Source organism: Callithrix jacchus, chromosome 8 (genome assembly GCF_049354715.1).
Source record: "Callithrix jacchus isolate 240 chromosome 8, calJac240_pri, whole genome shotgun sequence".
In the NCBI taxonomy this organism is placed as follows: domain Eukaryota; kingdom Metazoa; phylum Chordata; class Mammalia; order Primates; family Cebidae; genus Callithrix; species Callithrix jacchus.
In genome coordinates this window covers 67030711-67055902 of record NC_133509.1, presented here as the reverse complement: position 1 = coordinate 67055902, position 25192 = coordinate 67030711, and the positions used below count along the sequence as shown (strand labels likewise).

Here is a 25192-nt window from a genome sequence, read left to right as displayed (position 1 = left end):
CCTTTGAAAGCCTGCATTTTAGCCTTCATTGTTCAAACTCCTGCCACTGCATCTGTTCAGTGTCTTTCTTGTTATTTTCTACCAATGTCCTTATTGTCCCTTTCTGCTGCTTCTTCCATTACTTTTCTTTGACTCCCTGACAAGCTGTCCAAGAGCACATGGAGGGGGAGGGTGACCCAGTCCACAAGATCTGTTCTCCTGTCCACTCTCATGGATTAATGGTTTCCTTCTGAGTGAATCTTTGTCATACTCCTATTTTACACAGGCTCTGAGAGTGTAAACCCTTGTTTGGCACCATGCCAGGATTCAACCCCCCAGAAGAAATCCTGGTCATCAAACTTGGGAGAAAATGGAACAGTGGTTGCCCTTCTACCACTAGTTGTCAGCATACCTCCTACTTTCAAATCACTTGCATTTTGAAAGTTCCTTTGTGACAGTAAAAACTTACTTTTGAACTTTCTAAAACATCAATCTCCTTAAAGACTAAGAAGCACAGTTAAAATACATGCAAATGTATACTTATTGGTTTGTGAAAAATAATTTGCTAGAGGCTTTGGCTGGCTAAAATAATTTGAAGATTATTTTCACAGTGAACATTTACAGTCAAATCTTGCTAAGTGATACACTCTCACAACAAGTTAAGAATACTCATTATTTCTTTTCCTAGCCCTTTCTCCTCTACAACAAGCCTTGTTTGGTTAAATATAAACTAACTGGGTGGTTACCTTTGCCCTCTGGCAAGGCTGTCATATGCAGCTAGAACAAAAAGGAGGGCCTTCCTTGTGCCATATATAGAGCCAGAGAACAGCCACAGTGGAAAACAAGATATGGTCCCTGCCTTGTGGAATTGAAAGTCTAGGGGTGATTTTTAAATGGGATTACATAATTATAGAGTAAAATGAAGTGGAAAACTCTGTCTCTACAAGAGGAAAGGGGAAATATACAGCAGGAAGTAGATGCTGTGTTGTCACGACAGCTCTTCAAGATGGTGTTGATTATGGTCATTTTACAAATGAGGAAACTGAAGGTCAGAGAAGGTAAGTGACTTGGGATTTTAACATGGATTTCACTCCAAAGTCTATTCCTCCCACAGTACCATACCACCCTCTAGAAAGTGTTCCTGTAGACAAATTATCAGACCCAGGTAATAAAGAAGTAGTATTTACTCCCAGTTTTAAAGTCTTGGCACTGTGATAAAATTCCCTGAGTCCTAAGTCTTTTACCCTTCTCATTCACAATTTTGTGTTGTTTTTCTGAAATGGGATTTGTGAAGATACTAAATGCTTAATAAGACACACCCTTATTTGTAGAAAGCAAAGATTACTGTAAAGTCCATTTCTAATGCACAAAAAATTTAAATGAAAAATGTAAGGGAGTTACATGCTTGAGTGAGCCCATTCTACCAGTGCTCAGTTACAGATGGGACTTGACTCAGTTTAACCACACAGGAGATGGCCCCTAGTTCTCAGAAGGCAGTTGAGTCACCCTCCTGAACTGCTAATTCCTTTTGGTATTTGCTGTTTGGAAGTGTATGTGAGTGTGTGTGTATTCATCCTCAGTGTAATTCATATTTATTAGTGGACAGAGAAATTAGGTGTGATGTCTGATCCAGTCAGGATCAAGTTACCTGCTTCCACATGCTGAAGAGTACCAAAAAAGTAAACAATTTTCACTACATTTTATGTACTTATTTATTTATTCATCTATTTTTAGAGACAGCGTCTCTCTAGAGATAGGGCTAAAGTATAGTGGCACAATCAGAGATCACTGCAGCCTCAAACTCCTGAGTTCAAGAATTCTCCTGCCTCAGCTACCTGAGTAGCTGGGACTACAGGTGCATGCCATCAGACCCAGATAATTATTTTTATTTTTGTAGAGACAGGGTCTCACTATGTTGCACAGGCTGGTCTCAAACTCCTGGCCTCAAGCATTTCTTCCACCTCGGCCTCCCAAAGAAAAGAAAGCAAAGGTATTACAGGCATGAGCCACTGCACCTGGACTATTTCACTATATTAAAAAAAAAAAGCATCTGCTGTTCAATCCTTTAAACTATTATGCTCTCATCTGGACAATTCTAGCTGAAACAAATAACCCCCAGATAGTATTCACTATGTGCCAGACCTGTTTTGAGTGTTTTGTACAAACAGATCATTTAAGTCTCATAATGGCCCTGTGAGGTAAGTACTACAGTCATCCCCATTTTACAGATGAGAAAAGTACAGCCCAAGAGGTAATGAAATCTGCCCAATACCCTACAGCTAGAAGGTGGTAAACTATGAATCCAGACAGCCTCATTGGCGCCACATGAAATCATGAACAGTCAGCTGATTTAACAGCTTGACTATGTCCCTGGTAGAAATTAGAAGAAGAAAACATTTAAATGAGGATTAATTTTGGGGGCATGGGAGGGTACAGAGGGTAAAAAGTACTTATGATAAGCTAGTGTGGACAATGTTAAGAGAACAGTTGCTACAGCCAGATAAAACTGAATTTGATTCATTTAGTTTAGTTATAAACTAAATGAACACTTTAATGTCTCTCACCCTTAGTTTCTTCATCTTTAAGACAGGGACTGTAACATTCATTGAGGGGTTATATGAGGACTATAAGAAAAACAGTTTAAAGCCTGATGTAACACAGGGCTTGATAAATGATTTTTTAAAAAAATCATTCCCAATTAATAAGCTCCAATCTGATCTTTGATCTCATTGACTCAACAGTTTTTTATTGTTCACTAAGTCTACAGCACTTACTAGGTGCTGGCAATGAGATGGATTTTAAAAGTCCCCACACAGTGACAATATAGGGGGTGGCAGCAACTGCTCTGGGCATTTAGAAGAGGGAGACATAGCTTCCACCTCACGTCACTGAGGCAGGATGACAGGGGCTGAGAGCAAGAATTTCACCACCTGCTACTTATCTAGTGGATCGGGCAGGGATCACATTTCTCTACTAATTGTCACAAGTTTCAGCATAATCTGACTTAACATGCCACATTCTTTGGAGCCTATCTTTACATCATCAGTGGGGCTACCAAAAAGTAACAGCTAAAGGGCATCACGATCCGCTAATCCACAGTAAAGGTTTGTTTAGGTTCTAAATAAGCTAAGTAAAACTAGAACTTTATTTAGAAAAGTAAGTAACATTAGAACTTTATTTAGAAAAGTAAGTAACATTAGAACTTTATTTAGAAGCAAAATTATGCATTGAGATTTTTACATACAGATTTACCAATACATATATTTAATCTTCCACTTTTCACATAATTCTTTATACACATAATTTCTACATAAAAGGACTAGATTTTTGCACATCAGCACTCAAATGCAATTTATCTTTCCCAACCAACTATACACTTATACTTAATGTGCCACCAAGACCCAGAGGCTCAAGACAAAGTGCTAGACAGTTAAAAGTTGTGCTTTGGAATCTACTTACATACCCACATTCCTACCTAGAAAATCCAACACAGTACAAGTAACTGACAGAAGAGGAGAGATAGTGTATGCTTTTAGAACAAAGATTGAAGAGAAAATAAAATGGTTTCAGTCAGTGTTGACTCTGATGCCACCAAAAGAAAACTCAAATACTGAAATGCCTTATGAAATATTTGACTTCTTTTCTAACAGTTGAATGAGATGGCTTTAAAATATAAAAATATGCCTGATAAAATTGTTCCAGAATAAAGGTGAACACTGCCAGTGGGAAAGAGAGAGCAAAACATGAATGGAATGGTATTATCTAAAACTATCCAGGTGGGAAGTTCTATTCTGAACTCAGCGTCATGTAGAAGGAATATCATACTTAATCCACAGTTTATTCAAATACTATTTATTCACAGTGGTTTCAACTGGGAAAAGAAGAACCCAGAAAGATTCCTAACTCTCATGATGGGAAAGAGTTTCATCTATCAAATTAGAAATTTTGAGTTCAGTTGCTCCCTATGGTTTATAAAAAAATTATCAATCACTCTAAGGACAAAACAAGATTGGAATTTACATTATCAAAGTCTAATAAAAATAGTTATGAATAAAAAAATGGGAATAAACTGGAACAAACAATAGGTTAATATTAACTGAGCACTTACCAGGCACTTATATAAACCTTAAAACAACCCTATGACATAATATTCCTGCACTCTCCATTTTATAGGGAGGAAAGTGAAGCACAGGCAAGATCAAACACTTACAAGCTCCAAACACTGTCAGATTTGAAGCTGGGGACCTCTCACTCAGGTGAAAGCCCCAAAGCTTTGCTGACTTCTTCTAGGTGAGGCTTTGCCTCTATCACCCCCAATCCTCCAGAAGCTCTGGATAAGCAGATCAGATCATCTTTAACTGCCTCTAAGTCTCAACTGAGGACCTGAGATACTCATAACTCAGAATTTAGGATTATGCTATTTTAATAGTTTAATTATAGGTTTTTCATATCTAGTGTTATAATTAACAATACTTAACATTTAGGTGCTATCTACCAGCTATTCTAATAACTTGTGAAGTTATTGAATAGTCACATTTCCCTATTGTAGAGAGGAAGAGGTCAAGGCCTAGAGAAATTACATACTTTATTTAAGGTCATATAGATATTAAATAGTTACTAAATAGTTTTGGTCCAGAGTCTAAGCTCTGGACTACTGTGCTATAGTCTCTCTCTAACCAGATTTGTTCCAACAAGGTCCACAGAGAGAAAACAAACGACAGGCACATTCTCTGTTGCTCACTCCTATTTTCCAAGCTTCTATGAGAACCCCAGCTCTTGTCACATAGATCAATCATTCCTATCAGAGCCCTATTTTAGACCATTCTTCCTATACTCTGTGCTCTCTCTTTTCAGCCTTTCTTTTCTTTCTTCCTTGATTATTGCTTCTCTTTTGCCTCTTTTTTGTCTTCTCTTCTCCAGCCCCTCCTGTCCCTTGTTCCCCACTCCTCTCCTCTATTCCCCTACTTCTCCTCTTTTTTCCAATTTCTCAGTCTTTCTTTCTTTTTTCTACAGTTCAAAGTCTCCTCCAGCCTTGTTAGGGCTAGTCAATCACTTTAAATCAACATTTCTGGACACGTCTGTAAAGTTTTAGTGAAAAGGGCTGACTCCTTGATGCTGAAGTACAGACCTGAAAATGTTTTATTCCTTGTTTAGATTAGCTCTAAATGCTTTCCTGATTAGTAAGAACTCCTTGCAAATCAGGTATCTGTAACAAGAGTGCATGTGGCTTGATGGTAGTATTTGTAGAATACTAAGATACACGTGATTGTTGAGTTGTTGTTTATGTAAATATTCTAAATTTCCTCCATGGAACATATAACAAAGGTATTATTCAGTAATAACAAAGTTATTATTTTTAGAAAAAAGCTGGAATTCCATGTGTAAAGTTTATTGTACTGAATGAGCAAGAAAATGCTATGGCCAACTTTCTACAATAGAGTCTCAGGACGGCAAGTCAGTAAATGGTGACAACTCAACCAGTGTACTGTCATGAGAACCAAGAAGACAGAAAACGGTGTTATCTAAACATATCTGCTTGGAAAGGGGTGAAGGAGAAAGAAGAGTTACCACAGAGATTAGAAGTACAGACCCAATTTTCAAAAGCCTCCTAGAATTCATCTAGTTCAAAGCTCCCTCCATTTTACAGATGAGGAATCTGACACTCAGAAAAGGTAGGTAGGCTGGACACAGTAGCTCATGCCTGTCATCCCAGCACACTGGGAGGTCAAAGCAGGAGGATCATTTGAGTCTAGGAGCTTGAGACCAGCCTGGGGAATATAGTGAGACCCCATCTCTACAAAAAATAAGACATTTGTTGGGCATGGTGGTGTGCACCTGTAGTCCAACTACTCAGGAAGCTGAGGTGGAAGGATTGCTTGAGCCCAGGAGTTCCAGGCTGCAGAAGCTATGATTCACTACTGCACTCTAGCCTGGTGAGCAAGACTCTGTCTCTAAGGAAAAAAAAAAGGTTAAGTACTTGACAGATAACATTCACTCACCAGTAGAGAGTTGAGCCAGAAGAACTTATGTGTTGTATAATCAAGTAAAGAGATCTAATTATTCATTTTTAAAGTTTTCATAGACATCTTTTAGAAAAGATTTCTAGAGGCCAAAAAAAAAAAAAAAGGGACAGAACTAGAGTTTTTAAAAATAATGTAAAACTTTAGAGTACTATTGGCTTAGCCAATTGAGTGCACTATTGGATAGCATTAGGCCAGCTGAAGTAAGGATTAAATTGACTTTTTTTTTGGTTCAAACTCCATGTGTATGAGTGCACATGCATCTGTGTATTAAATTGTTTATTCAAAAAACACTTATTGAGAATTTACTATGTATCATAAAGTGTATTAGGTCCTTGGGACTCACATATACATAACCCAGATTCTTCTCTTAACGAGTTCAGAGGACCGTGAAGTGTGAGATGTATGATAATGCACACTCATCATTCTCAAACTTTTAATCTTTAGCCTCCTATTAAGAATGATTGAGAACCCCAGAAAGCTTTTACTTCTTTGGGCTTTATCAATATTCATTTTAGAAATTTAAAAATATATATTAACAAAAAACAATAATATATATTAACATAAATACATTATTATTAAAAAGAACTATGTTTTTGAAAACAGTGAAAAGAATGGCATTGCTTTAGCTGTATGTAAATCTTATGTCTGTCTGGCTTAATAGAATATGGCTGGATTTCTATTTCTACTTCTGCATATAATCTGTTACAATATCATATGTTACAGAGCTTCTGAAAACTCTGCTACACAAAGAATTAGAGCAAAAAGGCAAATAACATTTAGTATTGGTATGAAAATAGCTCTGACCTTGTGGACCCCCTGAAAGGGTCTTGAGAGCCCCTAGAGGCGCCTGGACCATACTGTGAGAACTTCTTGCTGTAGATCATCCCAAGTGCTCAGGAGCCATTGAAAAGCCATTTAACTCACTCTTTGGGCATCAAGGGGGACTTCCTGGAGGAAATCACAGGAAGTTAAGCCCTGACAGATAAACATAAGTGATTCAGAAAAAGAATAGAGGGGAGTAAGAGGAGCAGAGAATGGCATTCCTAAAATGAAGTCCAAGAGAGAACAGCTTATTCTGAGAACTCTAAGTAGCTGAGCCTGGCTAACTAACACTCTAGAGACAAATAGGAAACACTAAGAAATGAAGTTGCAGTCTGGCCAGGAGCTAGACCACATACAACATGCTCGGGAGTTTGCATTTTATCCTGAAGACAATGGAATGGTCATTAAAGTTTTGATGCAGGGAGTGAGAGAATTTGATTGGCTTCTTAGAACAGTCACTCTGGCTGCAACGTGGAAAACGATTGCCAGTTGTAAGGCTGACAGCAGAGAAGCCAGTTTAAAGGCTGCTGCAGCACCCTGAAGGAGTAAGTTGATGAGGCTAAACTAAGGCAGCTCAGTCGACATAGAGAGAACCTGCTAGGTTATAGAGAGTACTCAAAGGAAGAATGAACAGGACTCATTGGATTTGATGGATGATGAGAAAGATGTTAGAATCTGGGATGACTGCCAACTTTCTGTTTTGGTTGGAAGTACCATTCTCTGAAAGAGGAAGTAAAAAATTCCAAAAGAGAAATAGTTTACAGGAAGATCATGAACATGAAATTATGTATTATGAATTTGTTTTCTAAACTTACTCAGTTGATGCATCTAATAAGCTGGCCAGTTGTAAAAGCCTGGAACTCTAGTGCAAGATAGTTAGAGAAAGCAACATACAGGGTATACTGAAGACCGTGGGCATAGATAGATGAGATAACCTAGAACAGTACGTAAAGGGAAGATGCACTTGTATCATCTACATTATGAAGCCCAAGAATGCAATACACACAAGTTTCTTCACTCTCTCTTTCATTCTGTTGTCTGTCTCAGTGATTCTGACACTGGCTGTGCCTCAAAATCATCTATGAAACTCTTAAAACATAAACAGAATTCAGAGAAGCGAGACCTCCACAAAGTTTCTCAAGGATAGAAAGATAAAGAGTCAACAGCTGCAGAGGACTGGGAACATTTAGTTTTGATCTTGGGAAAGAAAGTATTTGCTGCCCCTTTGTAACAAGTTTGCAAGATCTGGTAATAACCAGGAGACAGGATGCTCTAACAGGAAGTACTGTGGCTTGGGAGAGATAGATTCTACTTGTAAAAAAAAGGGCATTGAGCTGAATGATTTTTCATGCTTCTAACTGTTAACATCTGAAGTTCTTGCCTACAGAGCTTCCTCCAAAGCCTGAGATGTTCAGACAACTCACCTCTCTTCCAGTTAGACAGGGAACCGATCTCTTTGGAGTCTTCTACATACTCCCCCAACACCTTCTACTTTATTCACTATATCTATTCTTCAAGATCAAGCTCAAATGCTCCTCTCCCAACAAATCATCCTAATTATTGCTGCCTTTCCAACATACTTTCTTAATCTTTGAATAATTGGCAGTCAGGGGTTTGAGGGACAGTTCAAAACCTCTTACGGGCCCTTCGTTTTTCATCTCTTAATACACTGTAATGAATCTCCCTCTAGTTAAAGAGTGCTATAAGAATTATTATTTATAAGTATATAATCATAAATATGTATTATAAATATAGTCAGTCCTCCATATCTGTGGGTTCTACATCCATAAATATAGTCAGGCCTCCATATCTGTGGGTTCTCCATCCATAAATTCAACCAAGCTTGGATTGAAAATATTTTTTTAAAAAATAGATGTTCACATCTGTACTGAACATGTATAGACTTTTTCTTCTTGTTATTATTCTTTAAACAATACAGTATAACAACTATCTACATAGCATTTACGTTATATATATAAGTAATCTACAGATGAGTTAAAGTACACACTAGGGTGTGTAGGTTATATGCAAATACTATACCATTTTACATAAGGAACTTGAGCATCATTAATTTTGGTATCCACAGGGGGTCTTGGAACAAATCCTCCAGGGATACTGAGGAACGAATGTATGTATAAATACCAATTATAAATAAATAAGTATATATTATTTATAAGGTTGTTATATGACAATATTATACATTAGAATGTTGTTTGTATTGGTCTGAACACACATTCATAGCATAAATTTCCCTATATAAACTTCCTAAGATGTCAAAGAAGAACATTAATTAAAATTATTGGGCCACTTAGAGGAGAATTATCTCTAATACAATACAAGAATCATCTAACAAGGCAAGAAGCCCAGAGTCTTACAGAGAAGAGGGTGCAGGAACCTGGGGTGGCCATCATAGGTCCCATGAAGGGGGAAGGGTGCCCTTAACCATTGTAGGTGAGAGTTGTATAGGAGGCTGAAGCTTCATAATAACCAAGGTGGCTGAAGGTGGCAGGAGAAAACAGTGTGGTGGCATTTGATGTCAAAAGACCAGTCATCTCTATACAAGGAGCTGCTAAGACCTGACCCGTCCCCTCCCACAGTAGTAATAATAAGACAACAATAACAACCACAAGAGCTTATGACATGCCAGGTATTATTCTGAACTCTTTACATATTTTAAGGCATTTTATCATGACTCTCTGTGGCAGATATGATTTCTAATTCTCCTTTGCAGGAGGAAACTGGAGCACAAAGAGGTCAGGTCACCTGCTTACAACAGCACAGGTGATAAGAATAACACAGATGATAAGCTGGGACATAGTTTACACAATATGGCTCCAGAGCCGGCATTCGTAGTCACCATGCTTCACAACTATCCAGCACCAAAGAACGCCCTCACCCACTACCATGAATTCCTCCAGAAATCTCTTACTATGAATGTATCTTTTCCTTTACTATGGAGTTCCATCTACTACTTTTCTGAATAGTCATCCTTTTGGTATCACGGGCAAGGTTACTCTTGGAGTTCTTCCCAGTCATGTTTCCCTTGTATAAAATTGTGTCTAGAGACTGAAATGGGAACGATATGATTTTTCATGGTCCCTGCATCCTATTAGGAAGATTCTGGTCAATAGTCTTTTAAATACAATGGCATGCACCAAACAATATAGAACTTCAGATGTAATAAGGACAAGAAAAATAGCTTTAATGAAACTTTGTGAAGTGAATGTAATAACTACTACACTACAGAATCCAGCCTGAAACTTTATTTATTGAGCTAGAGTCTCATTCTGTCACCCAGGCTGGAGTGCAATAGCACAATCTCGGCTCACTGCAACCTCCACCTCCCAGGTTCAGGCAATTCTCCTGCCTCTGCCTCCTGAGTATCTGGGACTACAGGCACCCATCACCACACCCAGCTAATTTTTATATTTTTAGTAGAAATAGGGTTTCACAATGTTGGCCAGACTGGTTTTGAACTCCTGACCTCAAGTGATCCACCTGCCTCAGCCTACAAAGTGCTGAGATTACAGCCATAAGCCACCATGCCCGGCCTGAAACTTTACTTTAAAAGAGTACCAATAGTCTTTATGCTATAGAAAATAAATAAAAAGCAAAAGTATTTCTGTTAATTCAACTTGTCAGCTTTATTTTGGGACTCAGGTAGGAAGAGAAGAAAGAGTATTAGATCCCCAATTATGACTCTCTCCCTCTATCACATACATACACCTTTCTCAAGCAAGTCATACAAATAAAAAAATATGAGTGTCACCTATAAATGATACATTTCCACTTTGATTTTCTTAAAGCATTAAAGAAAGAAAATACGACTTCCTTTATTCCTAGATAAAACATGAAGGCAAATAGTAAAGCCACTGGGCTTCCTAAAAAGTAATGCACTGAGCCTCAACAACTGAGAATGTAAAGCATATGAACCTGATATTAAAGACAGCACCTTTCCTGGATAAAGTTGCTTAATCACCATGAAAAATTCAAGCCAACCATTCTGAGATAGAAAATTCTATAACTTCAGACGTGGTCTGACATCAGGAGTGACCTTGAAACAGGACCCACACTTTTGAAATGATTTTCCCCCATATTGTCTGAACAGAGCACAAGCCTCAGTGCTTAATGGGTAATTTTAAGACATCACAATGACGTCTGCCAAGGCAAATGTTTTTAATCTGCTTCACTTAGCTGACCGTATTTACCATAAATTCAGGCTAATCCATATCTAGTTTCTACTGGGTAACTCACTTGTTTACTGTCACCACTGGCCATGGTCTCTTGGCCTCTTATAAACTCTAGCCAGGCCCCAAATTCTCTAGGATGTCTGGCTCTTGTCATATTACAGTGCTAGGAATGCACCATGAATGGTGCATACCTCCAGGCTTGTTAATGTCACAGCCTCATGTTCACTTACCATTACGATCTTCTAAGGGCAACTTGAGTTCACCCAAAGTTCCATGGAATACAAAGCCAGCCATGTTGAAGTGATATATGCCAAGGAATATTGTACAAAGAAATGGGTGTTTTTCTTAGTTATTCCTCCTAGTTAGCTTCTCATAAAATTTCAGAACAGGTAAGTATTTATAAGTCATTCTATTCTATTCATTTATTAATATTTATTTTTTAAAACTGAGGCTTGCAAGGTTACATTTCCAAGGTCATAATGCTACCCTGGGGCAGAATCAAAGTTCTTACCCTAGTTGTTTCTAATATCTGTGATGCAAATTCCCTGGATTCATAGGAAAAGTCACAATAATAATAAAACTAATATTTATGTAGCCTTTAGATTTACAATGACCCCTTTGCTCTTTGTAGTTTCATATAACAATCTGTGCAAAGGCATGACAAATATAATTAATATCTCATTTTAAAGACCAGAAGACTTAAACGGTAAGCTTTAAGTGACTTATTCAAGTTTTGTATCTAAAAAGAGGAATTTTAAACTGAGCCCAGAGTTTAAGTTCCATATCCTTGAGTAAATTACTAACTTTGCTCTGTCTCTCCTCATTTATAAAATGAGAATATAAGAAGTGTCTGCATCAAGGAGGATTTTTTTTCTTGAGAATTAAATGGAGTGATGTATTAAGTGAACACACCCCTAAGCACTCTGCCCGACATGTTGCAAGGGGGCATGAAACGTCAAAGTTCTGTTTGTTTTTAAATTGTTGTCTTTACAAAACATCCTACCGCAACATAAAGTATGACTTTAGATTAAAGATAAAGAATAATTCACTAATGTCCCAAGAATTATTTTAGTTGAATTTAAAAATGCAATGCTAAAAAAATAAATAATAATAATGCAATGCTGACTTTATCCATCTTTTGAGTTCCATCATGATAGTAATATTTGCTATCAAATGCAGTTAGGCACTATTATCACCTTAATACAAGATTCCCAATATATTTCAGTCTAACAGCCATATGCAGTGACTGGATACAGCCTCACGGTGGTGCTAAATCATCACTCATAACAACTCAAGACCCATGGAAAGCTCTACAAAAACCAAACTGAGGCAGGACTGAAACATTCCTAACGTTGTTAACCAGGAAGGAATTTGCTTTGGATCCCTGCGGTTCTTCTGGACCAAACTTGAGCAATGATCTTGACATGCTGTCTCAACAAATCCATTAGTAATGTTAAGTTACAGTTTTTGTCATGGCATTGCAACCAATAAAATATACACAGAAGGTTTTTATTACCCTTAAAAAGAATTGTGCAGCCTTACCTTTTAAAATGTTATGTTGACTTAGATTCTGAAATTGGATTTGGGCCCTATTCATCTACTGGGTATCTTAATTTTACGCATCCCTTGGAGACATTTGTTAAATTCCTTGTATCTCCCAGTCCTCAAATTTCAGCTTGAAATTTCAACTCTTTTGACTCCTTTCTTCTTCCACTTTCTTATTTTAAATGGCCACAAAATTTTATCAATTTGTTCTTTATAATGTCTCCCACCTATCTATTTCTTTCTTCAGTCAGCTTCCAAACCCACAGTTCAGATCCTTTTTACCACATGTGTAGGGTACTTCAATAACTCTTAAGATTAGGCTTAGAAGACTACCTCCCAACCACAATGGTACGTTACAAATCTTGAAGAACTTAAAAAAAAAACCCAACCCCAGGGATTCTGATTTAATTGGTCTGGGGTGAATATAGAGGTCGAAGTTTTTTTAAAGCTCCCTTGTGATTGTAATTTGCAGTCACAGTTGAAAACTACTGCTAGAGGTGTGCCCAGCATGCCACAGTCAGATCAACCTTCTTTTTTTTTTTGAGACGGAGTTTCGCTCTTGTTACCCAGGCTGGAGTGCAATGGCGCAATCTCAGCTCACTGCAACCTCCGCCTCCTGGGTTCAGGCAATTCTCCTGCCTCAGCCTCCCGAGTAGCTGGGATTACAGGCACGCGCCACCATGCCCAGCTAATTTTTTGTATTTTTAGTAGAGACGGGGTCTCACCATGTTGACCAAGATGATCTCGATCTCTTGACCTCACGATCCACCCACCTCGGCCTCCCAAAGTGCTGGGATTACAGGCTTGAGCCACCGCGCCCGGCCCAACCTTCTTAAACTACCAACTCTCTGGGCCAAACATTTTAAGTAGGTTCCCATCTTCGCAAAGATTACAAATTAGTGCCTCGAAGGCCAAACTATCCCAAAAATGTGTTTTATTTGACTTGTTTAAAAATTGTTCAGACCCAATGTCTAAAAATTGGGAGATGTCACATAAAACCCAGATTTCCTAATTATTTAAAAAAATTCCAAGATCTTGCCAAAAAGGGCCCAGATTCCCACACAAGTACTACCTGGAGCTGACTAGTGGCTGCCCTTAGACACGTCACATATCTTCCAGTTGATTCTGTTCCATCATTCTCCATTTATAGCTGGCTATATGATTCATTTATATTATCTGCCTGGCCTCTTAATTTTAGTTTGTAGCCCTGGATCTAAAGTTCAAACTCAGTGATATGTTCACTTACGCATTCCCTTAAATATTCATTTATTCATGCATTCATTATTGTGTCTTTGCCATGGAAACACTTGAAATTCAAAGTCCCTAATATTTCGGCCCTATTCTTTTTAACTTCACAGTCCCCTTCCTCTAACAAATTTCTTTCTAAACAGTAGTTTAAGAGACATCCTCCTCCTAATATTCATAGCTTACAGGCTAATTTCCAAAACATTTTTGAGGTCAGGTAATGCTATGTGACAAAGTGGGTCAATGGGATGTGAGCAAAAGTGGCATGTGTAACTTCCAAGTCATATCCATAAAAACAAAGGTGGCTGCCCTCCATCTTCCCCTTCTTGTAAGCTGGAATGCAGACATTATATTGATGGTGAGCCACAGAAGAACAACAGGGAGAAGCAACCCGGACCTCAGGATGACTTCTATCTTCCCTAGACTATCTACTTCTACGTAAAAGACAAAGAGACTTCTATCTTATTGTGTTTTGAGGTCTCTTTGTTTATAGTAGCTTAGCCTATACTCCAAAACACCATTGATTTCTCTTTATTATTACCCAAACATAGCTTGAATATTCTTGCCCTCAAACCTGGTTTATGCAAAAGTTCCTGTCACTAACATGCCTCCTCATCTCTGCTATATAAATTCTATTCACCATTCAAGGCCCAGATCAAGTAATCCCTCTCCTGTGATGCTTCATATAGCTACACTTGTATTATCGTTTTTTCTCTGTTCTCCCACAGCATGAAATTTCACTTGGCACTTACTAAATATTGTCTATGTATATAGACACAGAGCCTTGAAATATGTTGCCATATCTACCTCGAGTCCTAAGTCCAGGATCTAAAACAAAATTTTAGATTATGCATCATAAAGAGTATTCAGAGTTCCTACAGTGTTCAACTTCTATACTTCCTGTTTAATAATTTTGTGCATTGTCAACTCATACTCAATCTGTGATCCTTGAGGATTCTTCAATCTTCTCATTTTAATTACAAAGCTAAACTACCCAATTCTTTAAGAATCTGTCTTTTTCCTTGATATTTAACTAAATCCTAGTTCTCTTTATTCTTGTATCTAAACAATTCCTTGACTTTTTGGATACATATTTCAAAAACTAAGAAATGCACTGAAAAGATGAAGGGCTCAAGCTGTAACGGTAATGAAGGGGCAACTCATAGTGCCATCATATTTGGAATCTAAGAATCTCTAGGACAATACCAGAGGAAGAAAGTAGAAAATTCTCTCAAGAAAGGAAAGTTTTTTAAAAAGATGGACGACAGATAGTAAAAACTAGGTAGGTCCAGAAGAAAAGTAAAGGAAAGCAATGGGAAAGAAGATATAAGGAAGAGAGAGAATACAGAGACAAGAAGAGGACTAGCAACTGTGAAAGAAAAAGTTAGCATAAGGGAAAGGCACATGCAAAATGGAATGCCAATGAAGAAAAGTGGAATTCCATAGCCTCAAAATGCTTCCTATCTGATAAGGATATCATAAGAGATCACTTCAATGGCTAAGCAGTGTAGAGCACACTGGTAATCCATCAACACTAGGAAAACTGGTGCGTGGTGGGTATAAAGGAAACATCAAAGGCAAGTGAGAATTTATAGCAAAACTGTGATTGTAAGTCACTCTGTGAGTGAATAAAAAAGAATACAGCTGTGTTTAAAATGGGACTTATTTGAATCGCAAATCAAGTAAATAATAGATAGGACTTTTTTAAAAAAAAGTAGGCTATAATGGGCCAAGCGGTGGCTCACGTCAATAATCCCAGCACTTTGGGAGGCCAAGATGGAGGATGGCTTGAGCCAAGGAGTTCGAGACCAGCCTGGGCAAAATGGTGAAATGCTATCTCTACAAAAAATACAAAAATTAATATGAAAATTATCCAGGCGTGATGGTGTGCACCTATAGCCCCAGCTACTGGGTAGGCTGAGTTGGGAAGATCAACTGAGCTCCAGGAAGTCGAGACTTAAAGTGAGCTACGATCACACCACCAACTCCAGCCTGGATGACAGTCACCTGTCTCAAAAAAACAAAAACAAACAAACAAACAACAACAACAACAAAAGACTGACTCTCGAAGCATTTTTTTTTTCAAGACAAATCCCAGATAACTTAGCCTTAGCCTTGTAGCTGTGTCCTATCCTAAAAGAAGGCCTGGAGAGAGAGCCTTAAAATATGAGTGGTAACTACATTGAAATTTAAAAAAAAGAGAACTCAAAGACTTAACCATAAGACCCAAAATGATAAAACTCCTAGAAGAAAACCCTGTGGGAAAACTTCATGGTATTGGGCTTGGCGATGATTTCTCAGTTATGGCTCCAAAAGCACAGGCAACAAAAGGAAAAATAGATAAAAGAAACGGCATCAAACGTAAAAACTTGGTGCTTCAAAGGACACCACCAATAGAGTAAAAAGGCTACAGAACAGGAGAAAATAATTTGCAAATCATACATATAATATGTTAATAGTCAGAATGGGCTAGGTGTGGGAACTCATGCTTGTAATCCCAGGACTTTGGAATTGAGGCAAGTCAATTGCTTGAACCCATGAGTCTGAGACCAGCCTGGGCAACAGAGTGAAACCATGTCGCTACAAAAAATGCAAAAATTAACCAGGCATGGGGGTGCATGCCTGTAGTTAGCTACTCAGGAGTCTGAGGCAGGTGGATGGATTGAGCCTGGGAGGTCAAGGCCGCATTGAACGGTAATAATGCCACCATACCCCAGCCTGGGTGACAGAGCAAGACCCTGTCTCAATTAAGAAACAAAAACAAAAAAAGAATATATAATGAACTCCCACAACTAAACAACAACAAAACTCAAATAACACTATTAAAATATGGGTAATGGACTTGACATTTCTCCAAAGATGATATACAAATATCCAACAAACATATGGAAAAATGCTGAACATCATTATTCATCAGAGAAGTGGAAATCAAAATCACAATGATATATCACTTCACACCCATTAGGATGGCTACTATTAAAAAAAAAACTAGAAAGTAACAAGTATTGGCAAGGATATGGAGAAACTGGAACTCTGTACTCTGTTGGTGGGATTATAAAATGGTGCAACTACTTTGAAAAACAGCATGGAGATTCCTCAAAAAATTAAAAACAGAACAACCATATAATCCAGCAATCCTGTCTTTTAGTATATACCCCAAAGAATTGAAAGCAAAGAGATAATTGTACACCCACATTCATAGAAGCATTACTCACAATAAACAAAGGTGGAAGCAATCCAAATGTCTACTGACAGTTGAATGGATAAAAAAAAAAAAAACAGAATAAACATTTAATGAAATATTATTCAGCCCTAAAAAGGAAAGAAATCCTGTTACATGCTACAACATGATGAACCTTGAGAATATGCTAAGTGAAACAAGCCAGATACAAAAAGACAAATACTATATGATTCCACTTAGATGAGGTATTTAGAATAGTCAAAATTATAGAGACAAAAAGGAAAATGGTGGTTCAGAGAGTAGTAAGGAGAGGGAAAGGGTAGTTGTTATTTAATGGGTATAGAGTTTCAGGTTTGCAAGACAAAAAAGTTCTGGAGATCTGTTTTACAACCATGTAAATATTCCTAACACTACTACACTATACACTTAAAAATTGTTAAGATAGTATATTTTGTTATGTATTTTTTATCACAATAAAGAAAACTCAGAAGAACATTATACTCCTTAATGACTGCTACCATCAGTATGGTGTCACTAATGGATGTCTCAATATACAATTAAAATGAGTGGTGAATGATAGGATGGGTCCCTCTGGACCTATTCTACCTCTTGGAAAATAAATGTAAACATAAGTACCAAGTTAATCACAGGGAAAAACTTTTCTACCTTCATATTGCACAGGTATTAACTACCACTTCCAAGCTCCATCTCTAGCAAGAGCAGTGGTGGCCACCTTTGTGCTGCTACCACAAAATCGGAAGCACACTTGATTGCAATTTTGCACAGTCTAGTTAAAAAGAGCAACTGCTCAGCTAAATATTTGCTGCAATGAGTCCAAAATAACTTATGTGCAAGGATATCCTTAGCTGGCACCAGAGAAGTTTGTTAAATTAGGTTATATATACAACAGGTAAGTAATTGAACTATAATCAAGATGCCCTAATTTGGCATTTGAAGACATTTACATCTCTTGTGGACAAACGGGCTCAGCTATGTCATGCATTCATCAACTCTGTATCACTGAATTCAACTTAACAAAGTCATATCTTCCGGGACAAATTTTGAGAATTTAGTGGGAGCAAAAAGCCCATAATGTGAGAAGTGGACTGTGCACTGTATCCCAAAGGACAGATCTCCTGAAATGCTTCACTCAGGTAGCATACCCTGTGCTGCCTTCTGCTAACTCCCCTAGGAATTATACAGCTATTAACCCAGCAGCAATAATTACCCACCTTGTACAAGTGGCTACTTACCAACTAGTTCATTTCTCTTCAGGTCATGAGGAAGAAGTCACACTGTTTATTTACTTATCTAGTAGTGGTTTGTGGGCTTCATAAATAGTTTTATTTGCATATGTTATTATCATCTAAATTCCCTGGCATTTGATTATATCTCACAGAGAAAACCAAGATATTTCTGGCAACCCTGCTAGAATCCCAGATCTCACATTTAGCAGCATTATAACCCTGAGCAAGTCATTTGGATTTAAGCCTGGAGTCCTCATCTGTAAAATGAGACCAATAACAGCTCTTCCATAGGGTTGCTATATAAGTTAAATGAAAGAATCTACTTCAGAACCTGGCACGCAGTAGATGCTGATCAGAAATTATTTCCCTCTCTTCTTCCTTACTCAAGAGCAGAGGCCAGCAAATTTGTTCTGTAAATGGCAAAAGAGTAAATCTTTACTCTTTGTAGACCATATGGTCCTCTGTCACAACTATTCAACTCTATCACTGTAACACAAAAGCAGCCACTGACAAACATCATGGCTGTGTTCCAATAAAAGATTATTTTATAAAGCAGGCATTGGGCCAGATTTGGCTCACAGGCCATAGTTTGCCAATCCCTGTTACTTATATCACATATATCCAAGTATCATGCCAAGTTAAATTTTCACCATTCTGTTTGATTTCATCTGTTCCAGATATATTCTTCCCTTGTATCTCCTTATTGCTTTTATTCTATTTCTTTAATGTATCAGAACAAATGTTCCTGGTTCCATTACTTGACTTAGCTTCTCATTTTGAATTTTAGGACTTGAGAAGTTTCAGTAGGTGTTGAGCACTCAGACCTAAGATGCTCTAGTGATTTATTCACACAGTGGGTTCTGGGTAAATCAGCCAGAGTTAAGCAAAATCCCCTCAACCCACACAAAAAGACTGGGAAAGGGGCCATCCCTTGGGAACTCAGAGTTTACTAGGAGATTTTATTTGTGGAGAAGCAATGGTTGCAACTGATTCCCCAGTTTTAAAAATATTCCCTTAAAATTTTGTTTTCATTGGCTAATCTATGTAAAGGCCTTCTTAAAAAATATGTAAGTACTAAAAATGACAGTGATCATGTATGGTGAAGTGAGAACTCAAGATGGAGTGATAAGGATGAGAGGGAGCTTTACTGAGTATTTTTAAATGTCTGTAATTTTAAACCATGTGAATATATTATCTCTTTAAAAATTAATTTTTCCAAAGAATAAAGAAATATTTTGGTTTACAAAATTAGCCTATTATAAAAAGACACAAATGTGAGGTGTGGGGTCTGACAGGAGCCTACTGGAGATTCTGTCATAGCCCCACAGTCTGGCTGTTACTGGGCTTCTGTGTACTTCCGCCTTCTGCTCTGTGTGACTCAAAGACAGAGTAGAGCACTTTGGCATGAAGAGTGAATGGACTTCACTCTCCGTTTGACAGAAGTGGAATTAGAAGCAGGACACATTTTTCAGTATTTGATCATTCTTTCTATCAGGCCATAATTCTCCCCATGGGTTCCACATACCCTCCCCTCTTTCTCAGTGTGTCCACATTTACATACCCTTTCTAGCTCCTTCAATCTCTCTGCCTTCAAACAAGCGTCAACTTTTTAAAAAAGAAACTTTTGACTTTACTTTTAACTACTGCCCTTTGCCTCATACTGTGTTTTCAATCTAATGCCTGGAAATACTAGGAATTATTCTTTTTCACTTCTGAATTACCTGCAATCCAGCTTCTACTTTCATTCCTTCATTAAGTCAGTATTTTTCTAAGGTCTTCATTAACTCTTTCAGTTAATAGATTTTCCCCCCTTAGTCTTTATTCTTCTTGATCTACCTTTTGCAAAGAACAAAGCTGATGACCATTTTATTTAGTATCTCTTTCTCTCTCCATTTAATACCCAAGAATTCTCTCTGTCCCTTCTGGTCCTCACAACTGGATCTCTTCCTTGTTCCTCTCTCATAACTGGGCTACAGCTTGAATCTCATTCATCAATCCCTCTTCTTTTCTTCATCTAGCCTCCTTCTTTCAGGGAATCCATCTATTCTCAAGTCTTTATCTTATGGGAGGAATAAAGCAGATGGTGGCCTGGAGCCTGGCTCTGTGACTTACTAACTGTGCTGCATAGGAAAAGTGGTTCACCTTTCTAAACTCAGTTTCCTCTGCTCTAAAATGGAGATTCATTCATTCAATAGTCTTTATTGAGCACTTACTATATACCAGGCATTGTTCTAGGGACATGAGATTCATTAGCAAACTAAACAGATAAATATTCCTGCCCTCACAAAGTTCCCATTCTAGCAGAGGGAGACAGACCAAAAATAATAATTAGAAAATTATATAAAATTACAGAATGTGGTGAGATCTATAAAAGAAAGAAAAAGAGGTCAGGTTACACCTTTCATTTTTTTTTTTTTTTCTGAGACTGAGTCTTGCTCTGTTGCCTAGGCTGGAGTACAGTGGCATGCTCTCAGCTCACTGCAACCACCACCTTCTGGGTTCAAGTGATTCTCCTGCCCTAGCCTCCAGAGTAGCTGGGATTAGAGGTGCACACCATCAAGCCTGGCTAATTTTTATATTTTTAGTAGAGATGGGGTTTCACCATGTTGGCTAGGCTGGTCTCAAACTCCTGACCTCCAGTGATCTGCCCACCTCAGCCTCCCATAATGCTGGGGTTACAGGCATGCGCCATGGCACCCAACTGGGTTACACCTTTTAAAAGATGGTCAGGGAAGACCTCTCTGAGAAGGTAATATTTGAGCAGAGACTTGGAACCAGTGAAGGAATTATAAATGAGGGCATCTTCTGGAGAAGATGTAGACAGAAGCAGCTGACAATGGTCCTAAAGGCAAGAAGCATGTCAAGCACATTCTAGGAACAGAAAGAGGTCGGGGGGAGGGATTGAAGTGAGCATGGAAAAAAGTAGTTGGAAATGAGGTCAGAGAGGAAATCAGGGGAAAAGCCCATGTAGGACCCTTGAATATTGGCAACCCTCTATTGCAGAGTTTTGAGCAGAGGGATGACATAATCTGATTTACCTTTTAAAAGGATCACTCTAACTATTCTGTTGGAAATAGACTATAGTGGGAGCAGAATAGAAGCAGAGAGACCAGTTAGGAGGCCACTGCAGTAATCCAGGAAGGAGGTGATGGTGGCTGGGACCAGAATAAAGCAGGAGAGAAGTGGTTAATATAGGATTAAAAACCTACCTTAGATGGCGGTCATAAGAATTTGATGGGAGAGTTATTACAGGTATAGTGCCTAGCAGATGCCTCGTATAAAGAAGATGTTAAGTAATATCCTCTGTCATTATATTTTGCAGGCAGACAGCTTCTCTGAGTCACTATATGGAGGAGACCAAAGCCAGAGTGTGATAGCCAAGGTCAGTTGACCTGGAGGTTGGCAGCTGCCCTCATCTGATGTAGTAAAGGAGGCTGGCCTGAGGAAGAAACTTGATATTCTTTTAGCCCTTCTCTCATATCCCAACTCCAGTTTGGATTTCTAACTTCCTGTAAACCATTTCTTCTTAAAAGTTTCATCATATACTCAATATCTATGCACAGTTTTTAAAAAATTACCTGCACCACCTCTACCTCAAACTAGCTACCCATCCAAATGTCTCCTTCTATGAAAGACAGATCAGTCTCCAGATGCTAAAAACCTGGCTTCATTTTTGCAGAACTGTGAAATGAATTGGATGTTGGTAGCATAGTCATAAACATCTCTTTTTACAAAAGATGAAACAAGGCTCAGAATGAAACATGCCAATCTGTGAGCCACACCAGGCTTTAATCACCAAATGGCTCCTGAAATCTTTCTAGCAAGGTCTAGAACCAGTTTTCTGGACTCATTCACTTTCTCAACACTTCCCTCCATTCCACTTGCCTGATCTATATCACAGCAGTTCCTCAGATTGGCTGCCACAGGCCAATATCTCTACCCTGGTCACCACCATGGCTGCCAGGACCATCTTTCTTTTATTGGCAATTAACCCTTCTGGAAAGACTACAGGAGACCATGGCCTACACTGCTTTAAGAATGCTGGGTATGGGTTCAAATCCCAGCTTTGTACTTACCAGCTGTGAAGACTTGAGTAAGTTTTCTAATCACATTCTGTCTTAGTTTCCTCATCTGAAAAAATCCTCCCTTTTAGGACTTAAGTAGAGCAAGGCTTGTAAAATACTTAGTACAGAGCCAAACACAAAATAAGAGCTTAAGAAGTATTAGTTATTGGCTGGGCGCGGTGGCTCACGCCTGTAGTCCCAGCACTTTGGGAGGCCAAGGCGGGTGGATCACGAGGTCAAGAGATCGAGACCATCCTGGTCAACATGGTGAAACCCTGTCTCTACTAAAATTACTAAAAATTAGCTGGGCACGGTGGCACGTGCCTGTAATCCCAGCTACTCGGGAGGCTGAGGCAGGAGAATTGCCTGAACCCAGGAGGCGGAGGTTGCGGTGAGCCGAGATCGCGCCATTGCACTCCAGCCTGGGTAATGAGCGAAACTCTGTCTCAAAAAAAAAAATAAATAAATAAATAAATAAATAAAAAAGTATTAGTTATTATTGTCAGTCCCTTTCAGAGAAGTTGCTGTGGATGCCTGATGAACAAATTCTAATTGCCTTGGTGTGGCCTTCAGGGCCTTTCCATACCTACTATAGGTATGGAAACTTTCACTGATCTCTGATGACAAACCTTCCAAACAGGACAGCTCTCTGTGTATGCCCATATCTGTGCTCATTGCCATTTCTACCTCTGTGTTTTAGTTTATGCTCCTCTTACCTGAAACGCCATCTTCCTTCTCCTTTATCTGTCTGAATCCTGCACATCCTTCAAAGCTCCACTTAAGGTTTAATACTTCACAAGAACAGCCCAGGAAAATTCTAGCTCCACTAGTATTATTACTTCTCTATAATACCACTGTATTTACATGCAGTACTTACTGATCACTTCCTCATGAAGAGGAATGAGGGCATTTAGTTAATAGTATGGGTTCTAGAGCAGACTGCCTGGTCTTCCTCAGCCTTCCTCCTCAGCCATAAAATACGGTTAACATAGGGGTTGTTGTGAGGATTGCATACACAAATACTTGATATATGTTAATAATTAATATGTTATTACTGTTATATATTTGTTAACTTTTTCCTCTTTTTTCAATAAACCTGTATTTTCTTCCCCCAGGTTATTCTATCCATATGCACTATACCTTTATCCAGTGTCTAGCACAATGCTGGTCTCAGAGTAGTGTTCAACAATGAATGGATGTAAAAACAAAAATGAGGAGGAGTGCCCATGGCAGTTACATCAATATTCTCTATCCAATCTGAATGGCTGCTGAACTCTTTCTTCTCCCCTACCTTATAGTTTTCCAGTGAGGGAGAAACTACAACCCCTTTCAGAGAGGCAACATAATACTATAGAATAAAACTGGACTAAGAATCACAAGACATGGGTTTGCATCTCAGCTTCCCACACAAAAGGTCTGTCTGGTTTGTCTGTCTCTGTTTCTACCTGTCTTTTGGTTTCTGTCTATCTGTGTCTATCTGTCTCTGTCTATCTACCTACATTTATCTACCTACATTTATTTCCATCTATCTATCTATCTATCTATCCATCCATCCATCCATCCATCCATCTATCTATCTATTTTAGCTTAGGAAAAATCACTTAAGCTCATGGACCCTCTGTTTCCATCTCTGTAAAGGGAGAATAATCTGGCATGACCTGCCGTCTTCACAGGATGGCTGTGAAGATCAAGTAAAAACAAACAAAAAAATGCATGGGCCGAGTACAGTGGCTCACACCTTAATCCCAGCACTTTAGGAGGCCAAGGTGGGTCGATCACCTGAGGTCAGGAGTTTGAGACTAGCCTGGCCAACATGGTGAAACCCTGTCTCTACTAAAAATACAAAAATTAGCTGGGCATGGTGGTAGGTGTCTGTAATCCCTGCTACATGGGAGACTGAGGCAGGAGAATCTCTTGAACCCAGGAGGCAGAAATTGCAATGAGCTGAGATCATGCCATTGTACTACATCCTGGGCAACAAGAGCGAAACTCTTTCTCAGAACAAAAAAATGCATGTGAAAAAGCTTCGCACACCATTAAGTCATATATAAATTATATGTAGCCAGGTGTGGCCATTTATATGATATCAAATAAGAACCGTTAATAATTATCAAGTCAACTGGATCTACTTCCATTGGCCTCCTGAGGAAAGGGCCATTACCACAGTAATCATAGTAAATCTCTTAACCCAGATGCCTCTTAAAATATCAAAATTATTACTTATACTATGGAGCTCAGTCCTTAGATTTAAAAAAAAAAAGCTTTCTTTCTTTTCTTTTTCTCTTTTTGAGACAGGTCTCGCTCTGCTACCCAGGTTGGAGTGCAGTGGCCTGACCACAACTCACTGCAACCTCAATCTCCTTGGCTCAAGCAATCCTCCTGCCTCAGCCTCCTGAGTAGCTGGGACTACAGATGTGTGCCATCACTACTGGCTGATGTAGAGATGGGGTCTTTCTATGTTGCCCAAGCTGTCAGTCCTGAGAATTTTGATAAGTCTGTCTTCAAACATTTCATCATATCTAGCAATTTGTCAAAAATATAGATTTACTCAAAATGTCAACTTCACATCCCAGAGTCCTTGGGTAGTACATAATATACATAACATGGGTATTAGCCACAGTTCTCAAAGAGGAGAAAGAGTAAAGAAAAATAAAGATCCCTAACTAATTAGAAATGTCTGGTCTATTTATACAAGAAGTTAACATTGGAGATGTGGAACGTATTCTGGAGTCAGAAGAAATGAATCAAAACACTCTGAGGGTAACTGGAGTATTCTATGCATATATTCCTGAACTATTTGTGTGTGTATAGCTATTGTTCTATTTAATTTTGTATTGGATCCAAGGGGTTCCAGCATTCATCAGTAGTCATGATAGATTTGAACAATATGAACAGA

The 25192-nt window shown here is 38.5% G+C and overlaps 1 protein-coding gene and 1 long non-coding RNA gene across 6 annotated transcripts in view; one reads left to right on the top strand and one right to left on the bottom strand.

Annotated features, from left to right (window-relative positions):
- AKAP6 (A-kinase anchoring protein 6) overlaps positions 1 to 25192 on the bottom strand; it is a 549073-nt gene that overhangs the window by 281627 nt on the left and 242254 nt on the right. The gene's annotated exons all lie outside the window — the stretch shown is intronic.
- On the top strand, positions 816 to 24940 carry LOC100896903 (uncharacterized). The gene is made up of 3 exons (XR_144271.6): positions 816 to 1037; positions 21555 to 21614; positions 24592 to 24940. It is a non-coding gene; the product is annotated as an uncharacterized LOC100896903 (long non-coding RNA).